Genomic DNA, 22757 nt, shown 5'->3' on the forward strand with positions numbered 1-22757 from the left:
TTCCAGATCATGGATACATTCTTCTGCATCGCTAATCTTCTGTTGATTCCTTCTAGTGTGTTTTTTATTACTGTGTTCTTCAACTCTAATTGGTTCTTGTTTATTTACTATCTCTTTAGTGAAGGTATCACTGAGTTCTTCGGCTCTTGTCTCCAGCTTAGTTAGTATCTTTATGATCATTAGTTTAAATTCTTTAACAGGCATATTGCTTACCTCCATTTCATTTAGTTCTTTTTCTGAGGTTCTTTCTTGTTCTTTCTTTTGGAACATATTTCTCTGTCCCTCCATTTTACTTGACTTTCTGTATTTGTTTCTACGGATTAGGTGGAGCAGCTACTTCTCCTAAACTTGAAGGAATCGTCTTGTGTATGGTCATCCCCTATGATGACTATGTGTACTTGGTAACTTTTCCAGCTGACAAACTTTTGAGCTACTAAGTGGAGGTACCACCTGCCCACCAATATTTCACCTTTGGCAGTAACACCACTTAAGGTGCACCTTTATGAAATTATTAGCATTAGTTGGAATTAGTGGGGAGGGGCGCCTGGGTGGCGCAGTCGGTTAAGCGTCCGACTTCAGCCAGGTCACGATCTCGCGGTCCGTGAGTTCGAGCCCCGCGTCGGGCTCTGGGCTGATGGCTCAGAGCCTGGAGCCTGTTTCCGATTCTGTGTCTCCCTCTCTCTCTGCCCCTCCCCCATTCATGCTCTGTCTCTCTCTGTCCCAAAAATAAATAAACGTTGAAAAAAAATGTTAAAAAAAAAAAAAAAAAAAAAAAGGAATTAGTGGGGAAAGATGGGGGGAGGGCACAAGTGCTAATATTAGCAAAAAGAAGCATCTCTAATTGAACAGATTGCTTTCTGTTCTTAAGCCGGTTTTCCATGTACTCAATTATGAAGGATGGATAATAAATGAAAGAATGTACACAAATATTTGAACTATATTACTGAAGACTGTACCTAAAAGATTAAGAGCAATTTAGAATTTTATAATGTTTGTTAACTCACTGAACACCTGCTTTATAACACGTTAAGTTTTTAACCTCTATGGCTTCCATCCATGTTTCTATGAATACACGTTCATAAATCTGAGCACTTGAGAACCTCACGACATTTTTAGAGGATGTGAAGAATTTGCTTTTTTTGAGAGGAGGGGCTGTTAAACTTGCTTTCTCTCCCCAGGAATTGAGGACAGTTTTATGTATTAGTTACTTAACTTTGGCCCTACAGGTACTGGGAAACTAAAGTAGTTAGAAGAAAAGGATGTCCTAAGAGAAGGGCAGATAAAAATATTTAAATCCATCTCCAAAAAGTTAATCTCATCTTAAAATAAAACAAAATTTTAAGCTAATTCTATTATCCATTCTGTCATTGTACACCTTCCTTTTACTTTTTAAATGAAGAATCTAACTACAGTTCCCTATTTCTTGCTTCATGTGACTTTTATCATTAAAAATAATCCTCTCTAAACCATCTTGAGGTTTTTCTGCTGTTTTTGCTATTTAAAAAACAACTCTCTCCTCCTTAATGCTTTATCCTCTTTAACCCTCAATCCTCTGTTAGTTTTGGACAGTGACATAAGATTATGTACCAACTTGACTAGGCCAAAGAGTGCCCAAACATTTAGTCAAACATTATCCTCATCCAGGATTTGGTTATTATATCTCTCTAGCCTCTGTGTCTCTGATGGCTCTGAGAGTTTGGAGGAAGCATGGTCAGGTATTTTGTAGACTATCCCTCAATTTAGGTTTATGTGGTATTTTTCTCACAGGTTACAGGTTTTGGAGAGGAAGTACCACTTTCAACACATCATATCAAAGGCATACATGATATAAACATGACATTACTAATGATGCTAACTTTGATCATCTGGTCAAGGGAGTGTCTGCCAGATTTCTCCACTGTAAAATGACTCCCATCCACCTTCCCAGAGCCTACTCTTTGGAAGCAACGAACTAAGCTCAGCCCATACTCAAGGTGGAAGCAATGAACTAAGCTCAGCCCATACTCAAGAGCTAAGCTCTACCTCTAAAGGGGGAAATATCCATATAAATTATTTGCTATTCTATATAGGAACTTGTCTCTTCTTTCCCACTTATTGACTTAATAAAATTAATTTCTGTCTCCACGTCAGTTCTCCTTTCAACCATGAATGGCAACAGCATTTTCTCAGTGAGCAACCCCCACATACCCAATGGAACTTTGGGTTTACTTTGATTCCTTTTACTCCTGCGTGTTCTGTATCTTAGTCCTATAACAAGCTCTCCCAAGTCACTTTTCACTGCTGCTCAGACTTAGTCAATATCTTTTTCTTCTGTCATTGCTTTAATCCAGGCCATCCTCATCTTCTAGACGACTTAAATAAGCTCTGAGCACATCTCATTTTTTTTTTCCCTCCATGTGTTTTTTGGCTCCAATCTGCCTTTCATATCACACAATCATACTGTATGAGAAAGAAATGTTTGCAGAGGTAGAAACCCTATTCTTGACTCTAGATTTGTATCTAGAATATAGAAAGTGCATAATAAATAAATGCTGAGAAGTAGAAAATACAACGATATTTTTCTTCACCACAGTAATCTCCATGGTAGGAATTAAAGACAGCCTGTAAAAAATTAAATAAACAATAGAAATATTTAAATGTTAATTATTTTAAACCTAACATATATTGCCAAGGTGTGAAAGAATGTAAATGTACAAGGAGGTACGTAAATGTTAGATAAGAAAATATTTAAGGTGTTGCAAAACTATAACTAAGAAGCTAAGGAAAGAAAAATGTCTTTGTCTGGAAAAAGAATGTAGGGAGTCTAAGAATCCAGACTCCTCAACAGTCTCCCCAAACCTGATGTCCTGACCTTTCTACAGGAGAAAATCCTGACTAAAATGACATATCCTATACCACAGGGATCCAATCCTGTCTCTTGACCTGTAAGCAGGAGATAACGTGGTATAGCTTTGCCAACTATTTATTTAACACATGAAATAAAGGATGGTAGGACAGTGGCAAAACAAAAACAAAAACAGAAAAACAAGGCAGGGAGGGGGGACAAATCTTACTCTTGTTGAGGAAATAAAAGTGTGAGTTTCCCAAATGTCATTTACTTTGCCTTGCTTTTATAAAATGCTAATAACATTTCTGACTAGAAAGAATTTTAAATTCTTATTTTTTTAATATAGGGAGATATGATTGCATAAAGGTTGAAAACTGTTTAAATCAGCAAAACACCAAAACTTCATTATTATACAGTTCTCAAGCTTATTGCTGAGGAATGATTAACAGCTGAGATCTATAATTCATGGTATGAAACATGAGTACTGGCTTCTTAGAGTTGCCTTTCAGAGAGAGAGAGAATTTTCTGCCTCCTTTGTTTTGTTTTGTTGTTGTTGTTGTTGTTGTTGTTGTTGTTTGGTGAAAGGAACACAATCATCTGTGTTGTAACATCTATCTCCCTCAGCTCTAGCCTGGCTCACAGTGGTTCAGTGATGTTTGTAATGCCAGCTCGTTAGAATGTGAAATGAGCCAAGTGGCAGGTATCTGTTTATTCTAATGAAAGAAGTGAATCAAAAACATTAGTTTCCTAGGACACAGGACTGATCTTGATTTGGGTCACTTCGGAAGTAAAACTCCCAAAGACAAAAATCACTGCTTCCAATACTCAAACCCTATTACATACAGTGAGGTCCTGTTTGTCTCTCCCACTTTTAGTCCTACTGTGTTCCAATGGCTTCAGGTGGGACTCATTCCTAAGAAAGTAAATCAAATGATTCCACTCTCAGACTATACATGTGACATTCCTAAGTGTTTCGGGGACTCAGACAATAACAAACAATAAAACATTTGCAAATAATGCTGGCACAGATGCAGTAGGGATCAGAGCTACTCGGGCTACCTTGCCACCAGGTAGAGGCCATGAAGGAAGCCAACCCCGAAGTGGAGGGAAGAGAAAAATGAGTCCAGCTAAGAGGCTGAGCTCCAGTATCTAGCTAACTCCGAAGCCACTGCTATTCCTTATTATAGTTATAAGAAGAAAATTCTCTTTTTAGCTTAACCTAGTTTGGAGAGGGCTTCCTGTCACTACAAAAGAGTCACACCCTTAACTGATTTAGTGAGGACCGTGTACTTACTTAAATGTCACTCAGATAAAACAAAGGTGAAGAAAAAATATTAGAACAATTTTACTATCTTTTATTTCTTTTTTAACTTCTTTCATTTGAGAGAGGAAAAGAGCACATGTGTGCAAGCACAAGCAGGGGAGGGAAACAGAAGGAGAGAGAATCTCAAGCAGGCTCCATGCTCAGCGCAGAGCCTGAGGCTGGGCTCAATCTCAAGATCCTGGGATTATGACCGGAGCCAAAATCACGAATAGGATGCTCAGCCAACTGAGCCACCTAGGTGCCGCACAGAATAATTTTACTATCTTTAATATAACCCTGTTTATTTAAAGTTGTAATGACAACACAGTAAAGGTCTCTTTTCAAGAAATCAAATAGTATTATGCATACTATATGCAGAGTGCAATGAAGTCACTAGTCAAATTTAAGAGGATATGGGAAAAAGAAACATAATACTTTTAAGACATTAAAGTTTACTACTCTATACTCCAGCAAATGGGCCTGTTTAGTTCCTAAATACAACAATTTCTGTCTAGTATCTTCTAAAAGTAACGTGACGTACTTTTGTATCATTTATCTTTCTAATCTCAATGGGATCTCTCAGCCTACTAAATTATATTTTTCAATAATGCCTAGAAGAGTTATTAAATTTTCACCTACTTATTTGAAGTCTCATCTGTTTTTTAATGGGCACCTGGCAAACTACTAAGTTTATATCTCAATATTAAACAAATTCTATTAACAGATCCCTGGCTACAGCTATAGTATGCTGAAATCCTAAAAAGTATTTCAATGATAGTCTCACAGCAGAACAAATCAAATGAGGTTTGAAGAACTATTAAAAATAAAATGCCTGCCTCTCTGGAAGACCCAGAAGGTGGTGACATGTAAGTACCCCTGGAAAGAAGTCATCATATTTGTTTTCTCAGAGATAGGTTTGTGAAATGAAACCAATCAAAACTCAGAGTTTTGTTGCTGCTGCAACTACTATAAGGATGCAAGAGTCAAGAGAGAAAAAACAAAAAAAGTGTATTAAACAAAAAGACAAGTATAGCAACAGAACTTGCTCAAATTTTCATAACAGTGGGGCTGGATCATTGATATAAAAATGTGGTTAAGGGGTGCCTTGGTGGCTCAGTCAGTTGAGCATCTGACTTCAGCTCAGGTCATGATCTCGCGGTCTGTGGGTTCAAGCCCCACGTCGGGCTCTGCTGACAGCTCAGAGCCTGGAGCCTGCTTCGGATTCTGTGTCTCCCTCTCTCTCTGCCCCTCCCCTGCTCATGCTCTGTCTCTGTCTCAAAAATAAATAAAAACATTAAAAAAAAATTTTTTTTTAAATGTGGTTAAATGTTTACAGCCTAATAAATACTAACACTCTCAATTTTTCAATTCATAGCATTTTGAATTATTCAATGCCTGGAATAACCCCAGTTTGACTTTATAGTGACTATCTCAGCTGACAATGATCCTAGACATAATTCATTGTGTAAAATGTAAACATCAGTGTTGACTTTGATGCATAATAAACCAAAGCACATTACAAAGCAGAGTTGTCAAATCACATACGGGGCAAAAATGTCATCCCTTATGGCACAACTACATTAAGTAATTCACTTCTTTTGCCTCTGTTAACCACAAGATTCAGTATGAGAGGGGACCTAAGTACCAACTCTTAAGCTTCCATTCATCACCACACCAATTTGATTCACCTTCTGCCATGTCTCTGACATACTGCTCTAAAACTCTGTTTTGCGACTCAAGACATAACTAATTTGAGACCACTAACACCAAAACCAAGAATCATAGCAACAGTCTACTATAAATGACTAAAATATCTCATCTTCCTGTAATACTTAAATACCTTAATTCCTAGCTTGTGTAGTCCAGAGCAACATAATAAACCACATTCTTAAAAGGGAGTAGCCAGCAAAGCCACTTGTTAGATGTTAAGAAAAACTTGTCATTTCCCTAGCTATACCAGTGTGTAAATGTAACAGAAATTGGGTATTTCTTACCCAAATCTTTCTGATTTGTTTTCTTGGAAGGGGAAAATCTTTAGGAATCAAAATAATTAGATGACATCCTTTTACATCTCACCTGTAGATTTAGACTGGAGAATGTCAAATTACAATTGATTTGGTTCTCATATATAAGGTAACTTAGAAAAACGGCTTAATGTAAAAAAAAACAACTGCTGAAACCTAAAATGAATATCAGTTACTAGATTAAGCTTTCTTCAAAATAATGTTGATATAAGAGTTGAACATTACATTTCCACTAGGCATGTCACAAGTTCTGAGTACAGGGTGGGTGATCTTCTGTCCAGGCACTACAGAAGTCTTCAGTAAGTGTTTTGGTAATCATTTTTTTCCTAACAAGCCTAAATTTTCTATATTGGTAAGCACAACAACAAACATATCTGACCAACTCAAAAGACCCAAAGATAATTCTTTTCTTAAACTGAAGAAAATCAAGTTTGTGTTTGTGTGTGTGTGTGTGTGTGTGTGTGTGTGTGTTTAAACTGAACATTACCCAATGACTTTAATGACTCTTGGGTTCTCCCTCCTGAAATTTGACTCCCTACCTATTTAATTTTTACAGTTCTATGTATACCTTCTATTTGCTTAATCAATAGTATCCTAAACCTAGTGTACATGTGATCTACTAGAGAAGCTTTAAAAAAAAAACAAAACAAAAAACAGATGTGATAATATATTTCTTATAATGGAGGTTATCGGTTATTGGTTACTTAGAAAAAAACCCAACCAAAATCAACTCAAATTGTTGAAAAATTTAAAAATCTTCTTAAAAGCAACAAATAGCTAACAACATTATAGGTATTGCCAAGCTAGTGCTGAAAGAAAGAAGGATACCTAGAAACATAGAACTCAAAGTCTCATTTTTGCCTTGAATATACTTGCTATACCTATCAAAATGGGTCCTCCTTTTTGAAGGGCTATGTGGGCAGAAATGAAGCCAAGATCTGCCCAAGGTAAAAAGTCTAATAAGAGATGCTCTTGCTTTAAGTTGGAATCTCAAAAGGCTACACTCTTAAGGGCAAACTACAATTAAACTAGCTCTTCCTCAGATTTGCATTGTCTGGCCATTTCAGAAAACCTTAAAACTCTGAAACTGATTTAAGGTGATCCTGGTGTGGTGATGGGTGATGGAACTGGTAGCAGTCAGAAATGCCTAACAGAAGAAATAAAAATCCTTTCTGAAAAACAGCACTTTATCTTAGGCCCCAAATCATTCCTACAAATAATTTCCCCAAAAAACAAGGAGTGGCATACAGTAAAAATAACTAAACATACTGTGCAACAAGACACCATGAATGAGAATCAGCAGAAAGACAAAGAAACAGATCTTTAAAGACTTCAGTTATTGGTACAATTAGATAAGAGAACAATCATAATTGCCATACTTTAAAAAAAAAATGTTTATTTATTTTTGAGAGGAAGAGGGCCAGTGGGGGGGGGGGGCAGAAAGTGGGGCAGAGGAGTGGAAGTGGGCTCCGTGCTGACAGAGGAGAGCCCAACGTGGGGCTTGAACTCATTACCATGAGATCATGACCTGAGCCAAAGATGGTCCTGCCCCCATAAATGGTATACTTAACCTTCAGAATACTAGGAAAAATCATGTAGGTAATCACCAGAATCATCAGAATACTAAGAAAAATACTAGGAAAATCATCATTTACCATTTTTATATTAAATACTTCATAAATAATTTATAGTAGAATAAGTCAAAGTAGAAAACTTAATTAAAAATCTTGATATACCTTTTAACACAGTACACCCAAACAGTTATTCTGTATTATCCTGGGTTTGAAGGTACATACCCAGCTCTTTATCAGCTGTCAGTGACAAATCTAAAGCATATCCGCCTTGTAAATATTGATCCCAGATTTCAAATACATCCTTAATAGATTCCATCTCATCATTGCTTCTGCTGCTTCCTGTACTTTCATTATCAAAATGCAACAGTTTTTAAAATTTTGATACCTCATAATTTTGTGGGAAACAGGACTGCCTCTTTGCTCTATTACCACAAAACATTTTATTTATGTATTAATAAAAGCCAATCAGAAAAATAAACCCAAAGAATGTTTTCATTTCTACTTCACCTATATCCTTCTATTAATCTCTGTATACACACTTGACTTAAGCATTTGTCCACTGGTCTAGTAAATTTTGGTGCAAAAATATAATAGATGTACAAACACTGCCACATACTCTTCTAGCAAAAGATGTTCTAGGTACTTGTCATAAAATACTGCATGATGAAGACCTTCTTGATGAATAACTAATTACATGAGATGTATTTCATTTTCATCCTTAGAAATAATTTGTTCACCCACTGAATTTTTAGTTTCAGAAAATTTACCCAGGATATTGTCATTTGAATACTCCGTCCAAAATGATGCTTCTATAATATTATAGACCAGTACTGCCCAACAGAAATATGAGCAACATATGTAATTTTACATTTCTTAGTAACTATATTAAAAAAGTAAACAGAGGTGTGCCTGGCTGGCTCAGTTAGCATAGTGTGTGACTCTTGATCTTACGGTCACTGAGTTCGAGGCCCACGTTGGGTGTGAAGCCTATTTAAAAAATAAAAATAAAAAGTAATCAGCAAGACAGTATGGTACTGGCACAAAAACAGACAGACACTCAGATCAATGGAACAGAATAGAGAACCCAGAAATGGACCCACAAACATATGGCCAGCTAATCTTTGACAAAGCAGGAAAGAATATTCAGTGGAATAAAGACAGTTTCTTCAGCAAGTGGTGCCGGGAAAACTGGACAGAGACATGCAGAAGAATGAACCTGGACCACTTTCTTACACCACACACACAAAATAAACTCAAAATGGATGAAAGACCTCAATGTAAGACAGGAAGCCATCAAAATCCTCGAGGAGAAAGCAGGTGAAAACCTCTTTGACCTTGGCCGCAGCAACTTCTTACTCAACACGTCTCTGGAGGCAAGGAAAACGAAAGCAAAAATGAACTACTGGGACCTCTTCAAAATAAAAAGCTTCTGCACAGCGAAGGAAACAATCAGCAAAACTAAAAGGCAACCTTCGGAATGGGAGAAGATATTTGCAAACGACGTATCAGATAAAGGGTTAGTATCCAAAATCTAGAAAGAACTTATCAAACTCAACACCCACAAAACAAATAGTCCAGTGAAGAAATGGGCCAAAGACATGAATAGACACTTCTCCAAAGAAGACATCCAGATGGCCAACCGACACGTGAAAAAATGCTCAACGTCACACGTCATCAGGGAAATACAAATCAAAACCACCACGAGATACCATCTCGCCCCTGTCAGAATGGCTAACGTGAACAACTCAGGCAACCACAGATGTTGGCGAGGATGCGGAGAGAGAGGATCTCTTTTGCACTGCTGGTGGGAACGCAAGCTGGTGCAGCCACTCTGGAAAACAGGATGGAGGTTCCTCAAAAAATTAGAAATAGCAGTACCCTAGGACCCAGCAATTGCACTACCAGGTATTTATCCAAGGGATACAGGTGTGCCATTTCGAAGGAACACATGCACCCCAATGTTCACAGCAGCGCTAACAACAATAGCCAAAGTAAGGAAAGAGCCCAAATGTCCATCGATGGATGAACGGATAAAGAAGATGTGGTACGTATGTACAATGGAGCATTACTCGGCCATCAAGGAGAATGAAATCTCGCCGTTTGCAACCACATGGATGGAACTAGAGGGTATTATGTTAAGTGAAAGTAGTCAGCCAGAGAAAGACAAATATCATAGGACTTCACTCATAGGAGGACTTTAAGATACAAAACAGATGAACGTAAGGGAAGGGAATCAAAAATAATGTAAGAAATGGGAGTGGGACAACACATAAGAGACTCTTAAATATGGAGAACAAACAGAGGGTTACTGGAGGGGTTGTGGGAGGGGTGATGGGCTAAATGGATAAGGGGCATTAAGGAATCTATTCCTGAAATCACTGTTGCACTATATGCTAATTTGGATGTAAATTTAAAAAATAAAATTAAAAAAATAAAATCTATACAACCCCCCAAAATCTATTAATTAATTAAATAAAAAAAGAAAAAGTAAAAAGAAACAGGTGAAATTAATTTTAATATATTTTATTTAACCCAATATATCCAAAATGTTATTTCAACAAGTAATCAACATAAAAAAATGAGATATTTTACATTTTTTCTCTTTCCAGGTCTTGGAAATCCCATATATATTTTACACTTACAGCACATCTCAAGTCCACTTTTTAGTGCTCAATGGCCTCACATAGCTGGTGGCTACCATACCAAAAAGTAGGGGCATCTGGGTAGCTCAGTCGACTGAGTGTCTGACTCTTGGTATCAGCTCAGGTCATGATCTTGTAGTCATGGGATCAAGTCCCACATGAGGCTCTGCACTGATAGCATGGAACTTGCTTGGGATTCTCTCTCCCACTCTCTCTGCCCTATTCTCTCTCTCAAAACAAATAAAAAGCATAAATCTATAGTGCTGCTATTTGTCTCTTTACATTTCTCTCCTAATTCATATAATTGTGAAGTATTTTCTTCTGTCAATGTTCTTCTCTTTGCCAGTATGGGCAGAAAATGAAAAATTCTTAATTTTCAACTGTGTTCAACAAAAGCCTAAACTATGAAAATAGTATCTTAGAATTACCAAAGGGTGTAATGCATCCATATGGTAACTGCAAGATAGAAACTAAATTCTCCTTGAAAGACTTCTAAGAAAGAATAAAGGCCATGAGATATCAATTCTTTTTTTTTATTTTTATTTTTTTTCCATATATGAAATTTATTGTCAAATTGGTTTCCATACAACATCCAGTGCTCATCCCAAAACGTGCCCTCCTCAATACCCATCACCCACTCTCCCCTCCCTCCCACCCCCCATCAGCCCTCAGTTTGTTCTCAGTTTTTAAGAGTCTCTTATGCTTTGGCTCTCTCCCACTCTGACCTCTTTTTTTTTTTTTCCTTCCCCTCCCCCATGGGTTTCTGTTAAGTTTCTCAGGATCCACATAAGAGTGAAAACATATAGTATCTGTCTTGAGATATCAATTCTTACAAATACTCTTCTTCAAAAGAGAAACTAAAAAACTAAAACTGGGTCCAATGGAACCTTATAGTACAGCAAAAGTTAAAGAAATGAGACAAATTTGACATAATCTTTACAGAATAAAATATAAAAAGTGATCTAGCAGATCTAGAACCGGAAGAGCCTAACAATTTTGAAAAAGAGAAGTAAAAAGACACTGTACCAGATTTCAAGACTTATTATAAAGCAAATGTAATCAAGAGTGAAATACTGGCAAAAGCATAGAGACAAAAGGAATGAATCTATCCATGTGTTAAAACTCACAGATTGGGGCACCTGGGTGGCTCAGTCGGTTGAGCGTCCAACTTCAGCTCAGGTCACGATCTCACGGACCGTGAGTTCGAGCCCCGCGTCGGGCTCTGGGCTGATGGCTCAGAGCCTGGAGCCTGCTTCCAGTTCTGTGTCTCCCTCTCTCTCTGCCCCTCCCCCGTTCATGCTCTGTCTCTCTCTGTCTCAAAAATAAATAAACGTTAAAAAAAAAAAAAAAAAAACCTCACAGATTGTGTGCACACATACACACAAAAGCAAATTTTACTACATGTAAAGTATATCTTAATGTAAAAAAGGAAAAAATGATGAACTATAGTAATTTAGTTTAAAAAAAAAGTACAAAGAGTTAAGCAGCTGGGCATAATGGAAAAGAAAACTAGTAAACTGCAAGGTAAGTCAAAAGAAATTATTCAGAACATAGCATGAAGAAGTTAATAAATGTGAAACCTTCCACCACAGCAGCCAGTGCAGAACAGAACAAAAGGCTCTGTGATACCCCATGGCCATGCACCTCAACAAAGGCCACAAGATGACCAAGAACATGAGCAAGCTGAGGCACAGGCACCACTGTGGATGCCTGACCACACATACCAAATTCCTCTGGGACATGACCGGAAAGTTATGTGGCTTTGCCTCATACAAGCAGAGCACCTTGAAGCTGTTATAAGTCTCCAAGGATAAGCAGGCCCTCAGGATCATCAAGAGAAGAGTGAGGACACACAACCAGGCCAATAGGAAACATGAAGACCTGAGCAAAGTCTTGACTGCCAAGAGTACTGCAGCTGCCAAGGACTGAGCCCTCTCCCCACTCTGTGTATATTAAAACCTTCACAGAAATAAATAAATAAACATGGAAAAACAGTAAGAAATCTAACTTGGTTGATGTTCTAGAAGAGACAGAGTAGGGCAGTTAAGGGCTGAGAATTTTCCAGAATGGATGAAAGACACTAAACCAAAACAAAACAAAACAAAAAAAAAAAAAACAACTCAGGGACGCCTGGGTGGCTCAGCTGGTTGAGCGTCCAACTTGATTTTGGCTGGATCATGATCTATAGTTTGTGAGTTTGAGCCCCACATCAGGCTCTGCACTGACTCACAGAACTTGCTTGGGATTCTCTCTCTCTCCCCGTCTCTCTCTGCCCCTCCCTGCTCACACGTGCACTCTCTCTCTCAAAAAAATAAATAAAAATAATTCAAAAATTTAAATCAAAAGAAACTCAGTAAACCCTAAGCCCAACAAATAAAAGGAAATTACCACACAGAAAAATCATAGTGAATGAGGGAAACAGAAGATATCTGAAAAGAAGCCACAGGAACTGACTGTTCAATACTAACAGTGAAAGCCAAAAGACAGTGGACAGAAGGAAATGTGCTAAAAGAAAAAATATTCCAAACTAAAATTCTCTACGGAAAGATTTTTTTTAAGGCCACGAATTTCTCCCATTTCTTTTTGTCCCCTCCCATTTCTTTTTTTTTTTTTTTTTTAAATTTTTTTTTTTAACGTTTATTTATTTTTGAGACAGAGAGAGACAGAGCATGAACAGGGGAGGGTCAGAGAGAGGGAGACACAGAATCCGAAAGAGGCTCCAGGCTCCGAGCTGTCAGCCCAGAGCCCGACGCGGGGCTCGAACTCACGGACCGCGAGATCGTGACCTGAGCCGAAGTCGGCTGCTCAACCGACTGAGCCACCCAGGCGCCCCTCCCCTCCCATTTCTTTATGAACACCCTTTTGAATCTGATACTGTCATTACTCCCATCAAGGAATGGAGTCTAGGGGTGCGTGGGTGGCTCAGTTGGTCAAGCACTAAACTCTGTTTCCATTGTCTCTTGGGTCATGAGACTGACCCTTGTGTCAGGCTCTGTACTGACGGCATGGAGTCTGCTTGGGATTCTCTCTCTCCCTCTCTCTCTCACTTACACACACTCTCCTCTCTCTCCAGCTCACACACACACACACACACACACACTCTCTCTCTCTCTCTCTCTCTCTCTCTCTCAAAATAAATAAAGTTAAAAAAAAAAGAGAGAGATGGAGGCTAATTCCTCCACTCTTTGGAATCTTGGCTTGGCTACCCAATTTGTTCTGGTCAATGAGACATCAGCAAATATGACAGCAAAGGTTTGTAAAGTGCTTGTGCATAGGAACTTATCATTTCTACATTGATTTTTGAAGCTAGTCACCACGTGAAGGAGTTTAGGCTGGCCAGCTGGATGATGAGAGGTATGTTGCCCAGTTACCCCTCTCACCCTAGCCGATCACCAGACATATGACTGTCTAGCCCCCAGATGACCTGACAAATGACTGTAGATACACGAATGAGCTGAGCTGACACCCTGTAAACCAGAGACAAGCCATCCCATTGAGCCCTGCCCAAATTGCTGACCTACAGATACATGGGGAAACAGTTGTTGTTTTTGAGTCATTGAGTTTGGGATGGTCTGTTATCCAGAAATAGATAATTGACACCTAGACCCAACAAAAATATCTTTTAAGAATAGGGTAGAATAAAGACCTTTCCAGACAAACAAAACCTGACAGCTGGCCACTAGGAGACCCTCACTAAAGGAAATTCCAAAGAATGTACTGTAGGCAGAAGGAAAGTTGTCCCAAATGGAAGATCAGAGATGCAAGAAGGCATGAGGAACAAAGAAAGTGCTAAATATGAGGGTAAATCTATAAAAATATTGATTTTGTAATAAAATAATAGAATGAAAAAAAATTCAATGCCAGTTGCTTTTATAATACAATAACAATCCCTTAAAGTATTTAAAATATTAAATGCTCCAGGGGCGTCTGGGTGGCTCAGTGGGTTAAGCGTCAGACTTCAGCTCAGGTCATGATCTCACGGTTCATGGATTCAAGCCCCACATCAGGCTCTGTGCTGACAGCTCAGAGCCTGGGGTCTGCTTTGGATTCTGTGTCTCCCTCTCTCTCTGCCCTCCTCCACTTGTGTTCTGTCTCTCCCTCTCTCTCTCAAAAATAAATAAACATTAAAAAATTTTTTTAAATATTCAACGCTCTGGGCGCCTGAGTGGCTCAGTCAGCTGAAGGTCAGATTCCTGACTTCAGCTCAGGTTATGATGCCAGGGTCATGGGATTGGGCCCCGCATTGGGCTCTGGGCTCTACACTTGAGCATGGAGCCTGCTTAAGATTCCCTCCCTCTGTCCCTCCAACTCCCTTTCTCTTTCTCTCTCTCTCTCTCTCCCTCTGCCCCTCTTCCCTGCTCATGCTCTTTCTTTCTAAAAAATAAAAATTAAAAAAAAAATCAATGTCAGCAATCATTCCCAGACATTCTGATTTAATTTACCTGAGACATCTAGGTACTGATAGTTTAAAAATCACCCAAAGTGCAATTAGGGTTTGGAATCACTATCTTAGGCCTTGCATATTTAAAGTTGGCATTAATCCCCACCTTCTTTCTCCTTTTATTTGGCTTGCCTTTTTTGAAGTTAATGACATGTGATTCTACATTGAAATAAGTTTTTAAAAACTTACTGTCTTCTGTAATACAAAGAGGCTCACCTTGGGAGATATTAAAGGTCTTAAAACAATTACTATGTAATTTCTAATTATTTTTCATCAAGAGGATATGACTATAAATTCACAGGGTATTCCCAGTTGCAAGCATTAAAGAAAATTTCAGCTAAGGCTAAAGCTAAACAGGTTTTCTGGTTAATGTTCTTCTACAATATACTGAACAAAATAGTAACTAATATAAAAGACCAGGCTACAGGCCATCTGTTAACTAAACTAACAATAACAGATCTGGATACTGTGCTACTCAAAATATTCTATGTTAACTGCTCATTTTCCTAAAATTGCTCTGTTGACTAGATACAGCTGATGGTGCTTATGATCTAAATCAATACACGAACTTAAGAATTACAATAACCCTCAAAGCCAACCTTTAAAACGCTTAAATGATGAAAGATTCCAAAGTAATGAATTCTGGCTGCAATATCAAAGTAAGAAGGAATGAAATTAATGTAAGGAATAAGAAAATGATGCACCTAACAGACAATATATATAAGCAGATTATATAAGCCATACCTAAATGATTTTAAGATGCCCCATTATTTCATGTACCACTAGCAAAAAAAACTCTGCCAATTATAATTATGTCATACAATTTAAGATGCATCCTGATTTCAAAGATGTTAAGGTAAAAAATAAAAAGTATGCTTTACCACCAATAAAATATGACAAAACATTATAACCAGGCAACGAGGGGATTTTTGCCAGAAGCTGTCTACCAGTATTAAAACTCTCAGCCAAACCAACCATACACAACCCAATTTAACATCAAAACTACAGCCTCAAGGAAACAACACTCTCTCTATGCAGCAAAGGTATCAAAGAGAAAATGTTACATCTATGGAGAAATAGCAATATTCAAATTCATTACCACCCCTAAAGCAGTATCACAAAAATGTACATACCCACCCAAGAGAGAATGCATAAGTGTGCTGGTTCACGTGTGCACCATGCACATTTTCTGTCTCTCAAAAACCCAAACTAGTTTAATCAAAGTCTGCAGCGTCACACTGGCCCTAATTAATAAAAGTCCATACCAAATATAAAAACTGACAAATTCAGAAAATTCCTACAAAAATGCAGGATTACTTAAAGAGATTATAGCAAAACATTGTTCTAGCTGAAGATGATGCTAATTCGGATGGACTGTAAACCATTAAAAAGAGATATATGTACATAATATATTATATTCTAAGACAAATTTGTCCTACAAAGGGACATGTCATAATTACTGTCAGCTTTGCAAGCCACATACAATCTCTACAATCTTGGTGTTTTCTTTCTTTTTTTTTTTTTTTCCCAACGTTTATTTATTTTTGGGACAGAGAGAGATAGAGCATGAACGGGGGAGGGGCAGAGAGAGAGGGAGACACAGAATCGGAAACAGGCTCCAGGCTCTGAGCCATCAGCCCAGAGCCCGACGCGGGGCTCGAACTCACGGACCGCGAGATCGTGACCTGGCTGAAGTCGGACGCTTAACCGACTGCGCCACCCAGGCGCCCCTTGGTGTTTTCTTTTAACAATCTTTTAAAACTATAAAAACCATTCTTACCTCCAGAAACTCACAAAAACAGGCTGTGGACTGGATTTAGTCCATGCGCTGTAGATTGCCAATGTCTGGTCTAAGATATAAATGGGCATAAATGGGTGCTTCATAAAACAAGACTGCTAAAGAAATTAGCGAACAGATCTATTCTGGATTTTAATTTAATAGGTTTGGGAAAAATGCTTTAACAAGAACTGCTAAACCAAACCAAAACAAAACAAAACAATGAGGCCTACTGAAAAAAACTTTATTTTTTATTCTTTACATTTAAATTCTAATCTTTGGGGGTGTCTGGGTGGCTCAGTCGGTTGAGTGTCCAACTCTTGATTTGGGCTCAGGTCATGATCTCACAGTTCATGGGATCAAGCCCCACAATTGGGGCTGACAGTGCAGAACCTGCTTGGGATTCTCTCTCATTCTCTCTCTGCTCCTCCCCTACTCACTCACTCACGCACTCTCTCTCTCTCTCTCTGTTTCTCTCTCAAAATAAATAAATAAACTTAAAAAGTTTTTTTAAATAAAATCCAATCCTTGACAAGGTTCTGTTTATGCATAGGAACCTGAATGAGTAGCTGAAGAAATATTTTGATTTTTACTTCTTAGAGAAAATCATGTATCAATTCTAATGTAGGAAAATAGACATTGAAATCTTACTGAGGTCAAACCATTTTTTCTAATGACTTCTATCATACTTTATATATTGGACCCCACCCTCCACAAACCTGGACTTCAACAAAAATACACAAAGAATAACTTTCAGAGGATTATCCTATCCACTTTGCTAATAGCAAAGCCTATACAGGTTCTATAAACGTCAAGAAAGAGAAATGAATCTCTAAGATCAGTAAAATGCCAAAGCTAGGGCAACAGCTTTTGTATTAGTGCTGCCTGGTATACTTGTTTATAAAGGGAAAAATAAATCCATAGGGAGTTTTATATAAATGGTGTTTTCAGTAGTTATTAAACTTAAAAACTGAATGCCAATTCAGATAAAGCTCTGTCAAAGTGACCAGATATATACGCTTAGCTGTTCCTATGTAGAAGGAAACATTTCCCAATTTAAAAACTAGATTCACACACGTTCTAAGTAAATCTATTCCGATCAATTGTTTGAATCACAAAGGAAACCACCAAAGGCAGACTCTAGAAATGTCTTCTGACAAAGAACTCTGCAAAGTTAAAATGGGCCATGACTATGGATCGAGAAAGAAACATAGCTAAAGGAGTGTAATCTGTAACGACTGTAATCTGTAATGAGAATCCCACATACAATGACAAAAAGTATAAAACATCAAAGCAGGGGGATCACATGTTTTGCTCTAAGTATTCTGACTTCACACTAAAATGTTCTTATAGCAATCACTTAGACTTGTTTTCTGTTCTCTGTTAAAGCTAAAAGGATGAATAAAACAAAACTTTGGGTTGATTTTTGCTTTTGTTGTTTTTTTTTAACCAACCAGACCTAAAGGCAATGGGTTTGATCTCTCTTTTGGAAAACTGTTTACTTATATGAGTATGTTGATGACTCATGATTGATGAATAAAAATGAGACAGAGACAAAAAGGAAATGGACCAAAATTGATCTCATTAAAGTAGGTAAAAGCTTTCTGCAGAACTGAGCCAATTAATACCATATTCTACATCTACAGACTTGTCTGAATACTGTCTGTGGTATAGCAGTCTATTTTATCCTTTGCTTTGTAGGATTTCTTGCTCTATTAAGTTCAATTTCAAAGTAAATACTGTCAAGTGTGCTTTATGAGGACTAAATGTAAATCATTTGTAATAAATCAATAGATAACATCTAATATTAAAAAGTAACAAGAGAACAACATAAATATTCTACTTAAAAATTAGGTAAATGCAAAAATAAAACGCTAAAATTGAGTTCAAAGTGGGGAGAGCTAAAATAGAGATTACAGTTTTCCATTATAAACCTGGTAGCACTCTGACTTGTATAATCATGTATTAAAACTATGTATGTATTACTTGAATAAAAAAAGGATGGGTGGGGCACCTGCATGGCTCAGTCAGTTAAGCATCCAACTCAGGCTTAGGTCATGCTATTACAGTTTGTGAGTTTGAGCCTCCCAAGGAGCTCTCTGCTGTGGGCATGGAGCCCACTTCAGATCCTCTGTCCCCCCACTTTCTCTCTGCCCCTCCCTACTCATTCTCATACTCATTCTCTCTTTCAAAATAAATAAACTTAAAAAAAAAGAATTCACTTAAAAAAAGTGGGAGAGGGAAAAAGACTAAAGCCATATGCCTGCCAGGACATATAGTGTCTATGTGAGACTATGGGAGCATCTTCTGAACTTGTACCACTATTCTGCTCTGCTGTGGTTCAGTATGCAAAAAGTTACCCAGTCTAGAAATATTGACTTGGTTTGGCTTTCTTAATTTCTCCCAAAATACCATTTACATAGATTATCCTGAGTCCTCTAGTTAAAACAAGACTTAAGAAAAGACCTTTCAGGGACACCTGGGTGGCTCAGTCGGTTAAGCGTCCAACTCTTGGTTTTGGATCAGGTCATGATCACATGGTTTTTTGAGTTCGAGCCCAATGTCGGGCTCCACGCTGACAGTGCAGAGCCTGCTTGGGATTTTCTGTCTCCGTCTCTCTCTGCCCGAGCTGTCTCTCTCTCAAATAAATAAAATTAAAAAAAAAAAAAAAGAAAAGACCTCTGAAACAATGTTTTCACCAAGATGACACGGTTTTACAAGGCATTTCAGTAATCTTTAACTAGTTGGAAATAGGTTAATGTGTCCTGATCCTGAAAACTGTTTTTTAAGAGCCAGCTCTTAATAATCCATATAAATGGGTTGGGATCATGAATCAGACGGTTCAAGGCTACCCCAGAAATGTTAAGTAGTGATAACACACTAGGATTTGAAAATTTAAGTGCATAAACTATTTTAAAAACTTAAGAGATCTTCATTTAAAGGTATTAGCTCAACACTTCCAGAATAGCTGAATCTCATGCTGCACATTTTTTAAAAACACAGATCTAAATCCTAAAGGTTATTAAAGATGCTAAATCAAAGAACTAAATTGAAAATGTTGCTCTTAGTAGGGATAAGAACAAATCCCAGTGAGCTTTTTCCAGGCCTAGGAGATCCAAGGGTTGGGTAAGAGAAAAACAACGGTTCACCATAGGAAGTCCCTGAGAATCAAATCCATACTAACGACAGATGCTGTGACGTTTTTGGTTTTTAAATCAAGCACCAATTTTTAAAAGTCTAAGTATTGTTAATATACTTCTAGCTTTTTTCCCCTAGAAGTGACAGGCCTGTACTTCATATTATTTGCAGAGCTGTAGATGACATAATCTCTTCCCCAAAACTGCAACTACGAACAAATAATTAAGAAAAATAATTATGAAATAGTATATAATATTTTTTGACTTAGAAGTGAGTTTACGAACTTGAATATAACTTACTGAGATAAGGAGATGCTTCTTGTTTCGATTTTTTGCATGTTTAACTTTTAGAACAATTCAGCTAGGTGGAATTTTTCAGCCAGGTTACATCACCCAGGAGCAGTACTTGGGAAGTCATCTATTAATAGGTTTTTGAAAAGTCAACTGTTTGTGAACAATAAGTTGTACAAAACTTCAAAAATTTTTATTTTCTTTTGAACTTATATTCTGCTGGTGCTGTAGCAAAAGCCAACAAAATTGCACTTCTAGGAAATGTACTTAAGTACAGGGCATTTCACTGCAGAATTGTTCATAGCTGTGAAATGAGAGAAATAACTTTAATACTCATGCATAGGAAAGTGGTTGAATAAACTAAGGAAGATATTTATGAAATGATTTAAAGTGATTTCCAAAATATAATGTTAAGTGAAAAAAAGCAAAATGCGAAAGAGTAAACTATGCTGCATCTGGGGTAAGAAAGGAAATTAAGAAAATATATGTATATCTGCTCACCTGTACATAAAAAAAACAGAAAGTATACACTAAAAACTGAGAGCCTGGCTACACTGGGGATGTGCAGGAAAGGATGGAAGGATGGGAATGGGGTAAAAGGTTCAGCAGGAAGGTAATTCTAGAACCATGTTATTTTTACTGACCCAAAATTTTAAAAATAAGACTGGGGGGAGGCAAAAATGCAATTCAAAGGAAAAAAAAATAAACCTAACTCTATTTCAAATTAACAGCATAACCATAAAGGAGAGAGAAGGAAGGGGAAGGGAGAATAACTTAAGTGGCTCATTAACAGTATTTTTTTTACTCTATATCCTCAGTCTAATGACAAAAAGTGCTATAAACAAACACTGAACTCTAGTAGGTTTTCTCACAAAGGCATAGCTTAGCATTCTAAAATTATTTTAAGCATACTACAGGATTCAGAAATTAAATAAATAATTTGAGGATAATAGGAACCAAGTTTTTCACTGTCAGAGAAGGGAATTATAAACATGAAAAGGGAGAAAGCTAGAATGAACCTTCTGGTGCTGGAGGTATTGATATGAATAAAAATCACTTTTTAACATGTGTGTCTATACATATAGATATGAACAGATGTCTGTGTGTATACATACACATTTGGGTACGCATATGTACATATGAAAGTGTGTATGTAAATACACACACACACACACACACACACACACACACACACACACATATACTTTATACATTTTCTGGCTCTGCCTGTTGAAGCAGTAACACTTCAGAAGCATTGAGCACATTTAGCACCTGGACCTTGGCTTCTAAATACCATTCTCCACTAAAAGCAAAGAGATCCTTGGAGAAGTGGTTGATTGTAGAGCTAAGGATTAGAAAATAGTACAAAATGAGCCTAAGAGACTTCCAGGTTCTAGGTCGCTATGTAAAGAGCTTTGAAATCATCACTCCCATCTTTACAACAAGAAAAAAGATTAACTAAAAATTAACAATTCTTCTTACATCTATCAGAGAACTGAAGTCACAGGGTAAACTCTGGCCAAAATTTGGAGAGACAAGGGTGTCTGGGTGGCTTAGTCAGTTAAGCCTCTGACTTTGGCTCAGTTCATGATCTCAAGGTTCTTGAGTTTGAGCCTTGTGTTGGGCTCTGCGCTGAGAGCCCAGGAGCCTGCTTTGGATTCGCGCTCTCTCTCTCTCTCTCTCTCTCTCTCTCTGTATTCCTCCTTTGCTGTCTCTGTCTCTCTATCTCAAAATAAGCATTAGAAAAAAATTGGAGAGACAGGTAAGTACAGAGAATCACAGCTTACCGGAAGCTGAAGCCCAGGAGGAGACCACTGCTAGAACCAGTACTCAGGGGAACACAGGAATTGTAATTGATGACTGCTCCAGGCTCAGTGTAGACAAGCTTGAGAGTTAAAAACCCAGGAGAACGAATGATATGAAAATAACACTAAGTAAATGATTTCATTTACAACAGCATCAAAAAGAAAAAAAAAAATACAGAGGAATAAACTTAACCAAAGAGGAGAAAGACTTACACACTGAAAACCACACAACATTCTGGATAGAAATTAAAGACACAAATAAATGGAAAGACATGCCATGTTCACAGACTGGAAGACTTAATGCAGTCAATACTACCAAAGAGATCTATAACTGAACGCAATGCCTATGAAAGTCCCAATAATGTTTTTTGGAAAATCCATTCTAAAATTCATATAGAATCCCAACGGACCCTACCGTGAATAGCCAAAACACACTTACTGATTTCAAAACTTATTACAAAGCTATAGTAATCAAAACTTTGGTGCTGGGGCACCTGGGTGATCCAGTCAGTTGAGCGCCCGACACTTGATTTTGGCTCAGGTCATGATCCTAGCGTCATGGGATCGAGCCCCATGTCAGGCTCAGTGCCAAGTGTGGAGCCTGCTTAAGATTCTCTCTCTCCCTCTGCCCCTCCCCTCCAAAAAAACAAAAAACAAACAACAACAACAACGACAAACAAAACCTGTGCTGCTGGCATAAAGACACATAGACCAATGGGAAAGAATAAAGAGCCCAGAGATAAACTTGGGCATATATGATCAAATGATTTCAACAAAGATGTCAAGACCATTCAATGGGGAAAGGACAGTCTTTTCAACAAATGGTATTAAAGAAACTGAATATCGTCATGCAAAAGAATAAGCTGGACCTTTACCTTACAGCAGCAAGTACAAAGTTTAATTCAAAATGGATCCAAGACCTAAATGTAAGAGCTA

The 22757-nt window shown here is 37.7% G+C and overlaps 1 protein-coding gene and 1 pseudogene across 2 annotated transcripts in view; one reads left to right on the plus strand and one right to left on the minus strand.

Moving 5' to 3' along the window:
• The window catches only part of GLG1 (golgi glycoprotein 1), a 146370-nt gene that overhangs the window by 98142 nt on the left and 25471 nt on the right, over positions 1 to 22757 (minus strand). The window lies entirely within an intron of this gene.
• Positions 6393 to 12424, plus strand: LOC123578441 (annotated as a pseudogene).

Source organism: Leopardus geoffroyi, chromosome E2 (genome assembly GCF_018350155.1).
Source record: "Leopardus geoffroyi isolate Oge1 chromosome E2, O.geoffroyi_Oge1_pat1.0, whole genome shotgun sequence".
NCBI classification, from domain to species: domain Eukaryota; kingdom Metazoa; phylum Chordata; class Mammalia; order Carnivora; family Felidae; genus Leopardus; species Leopardus geoffroyi.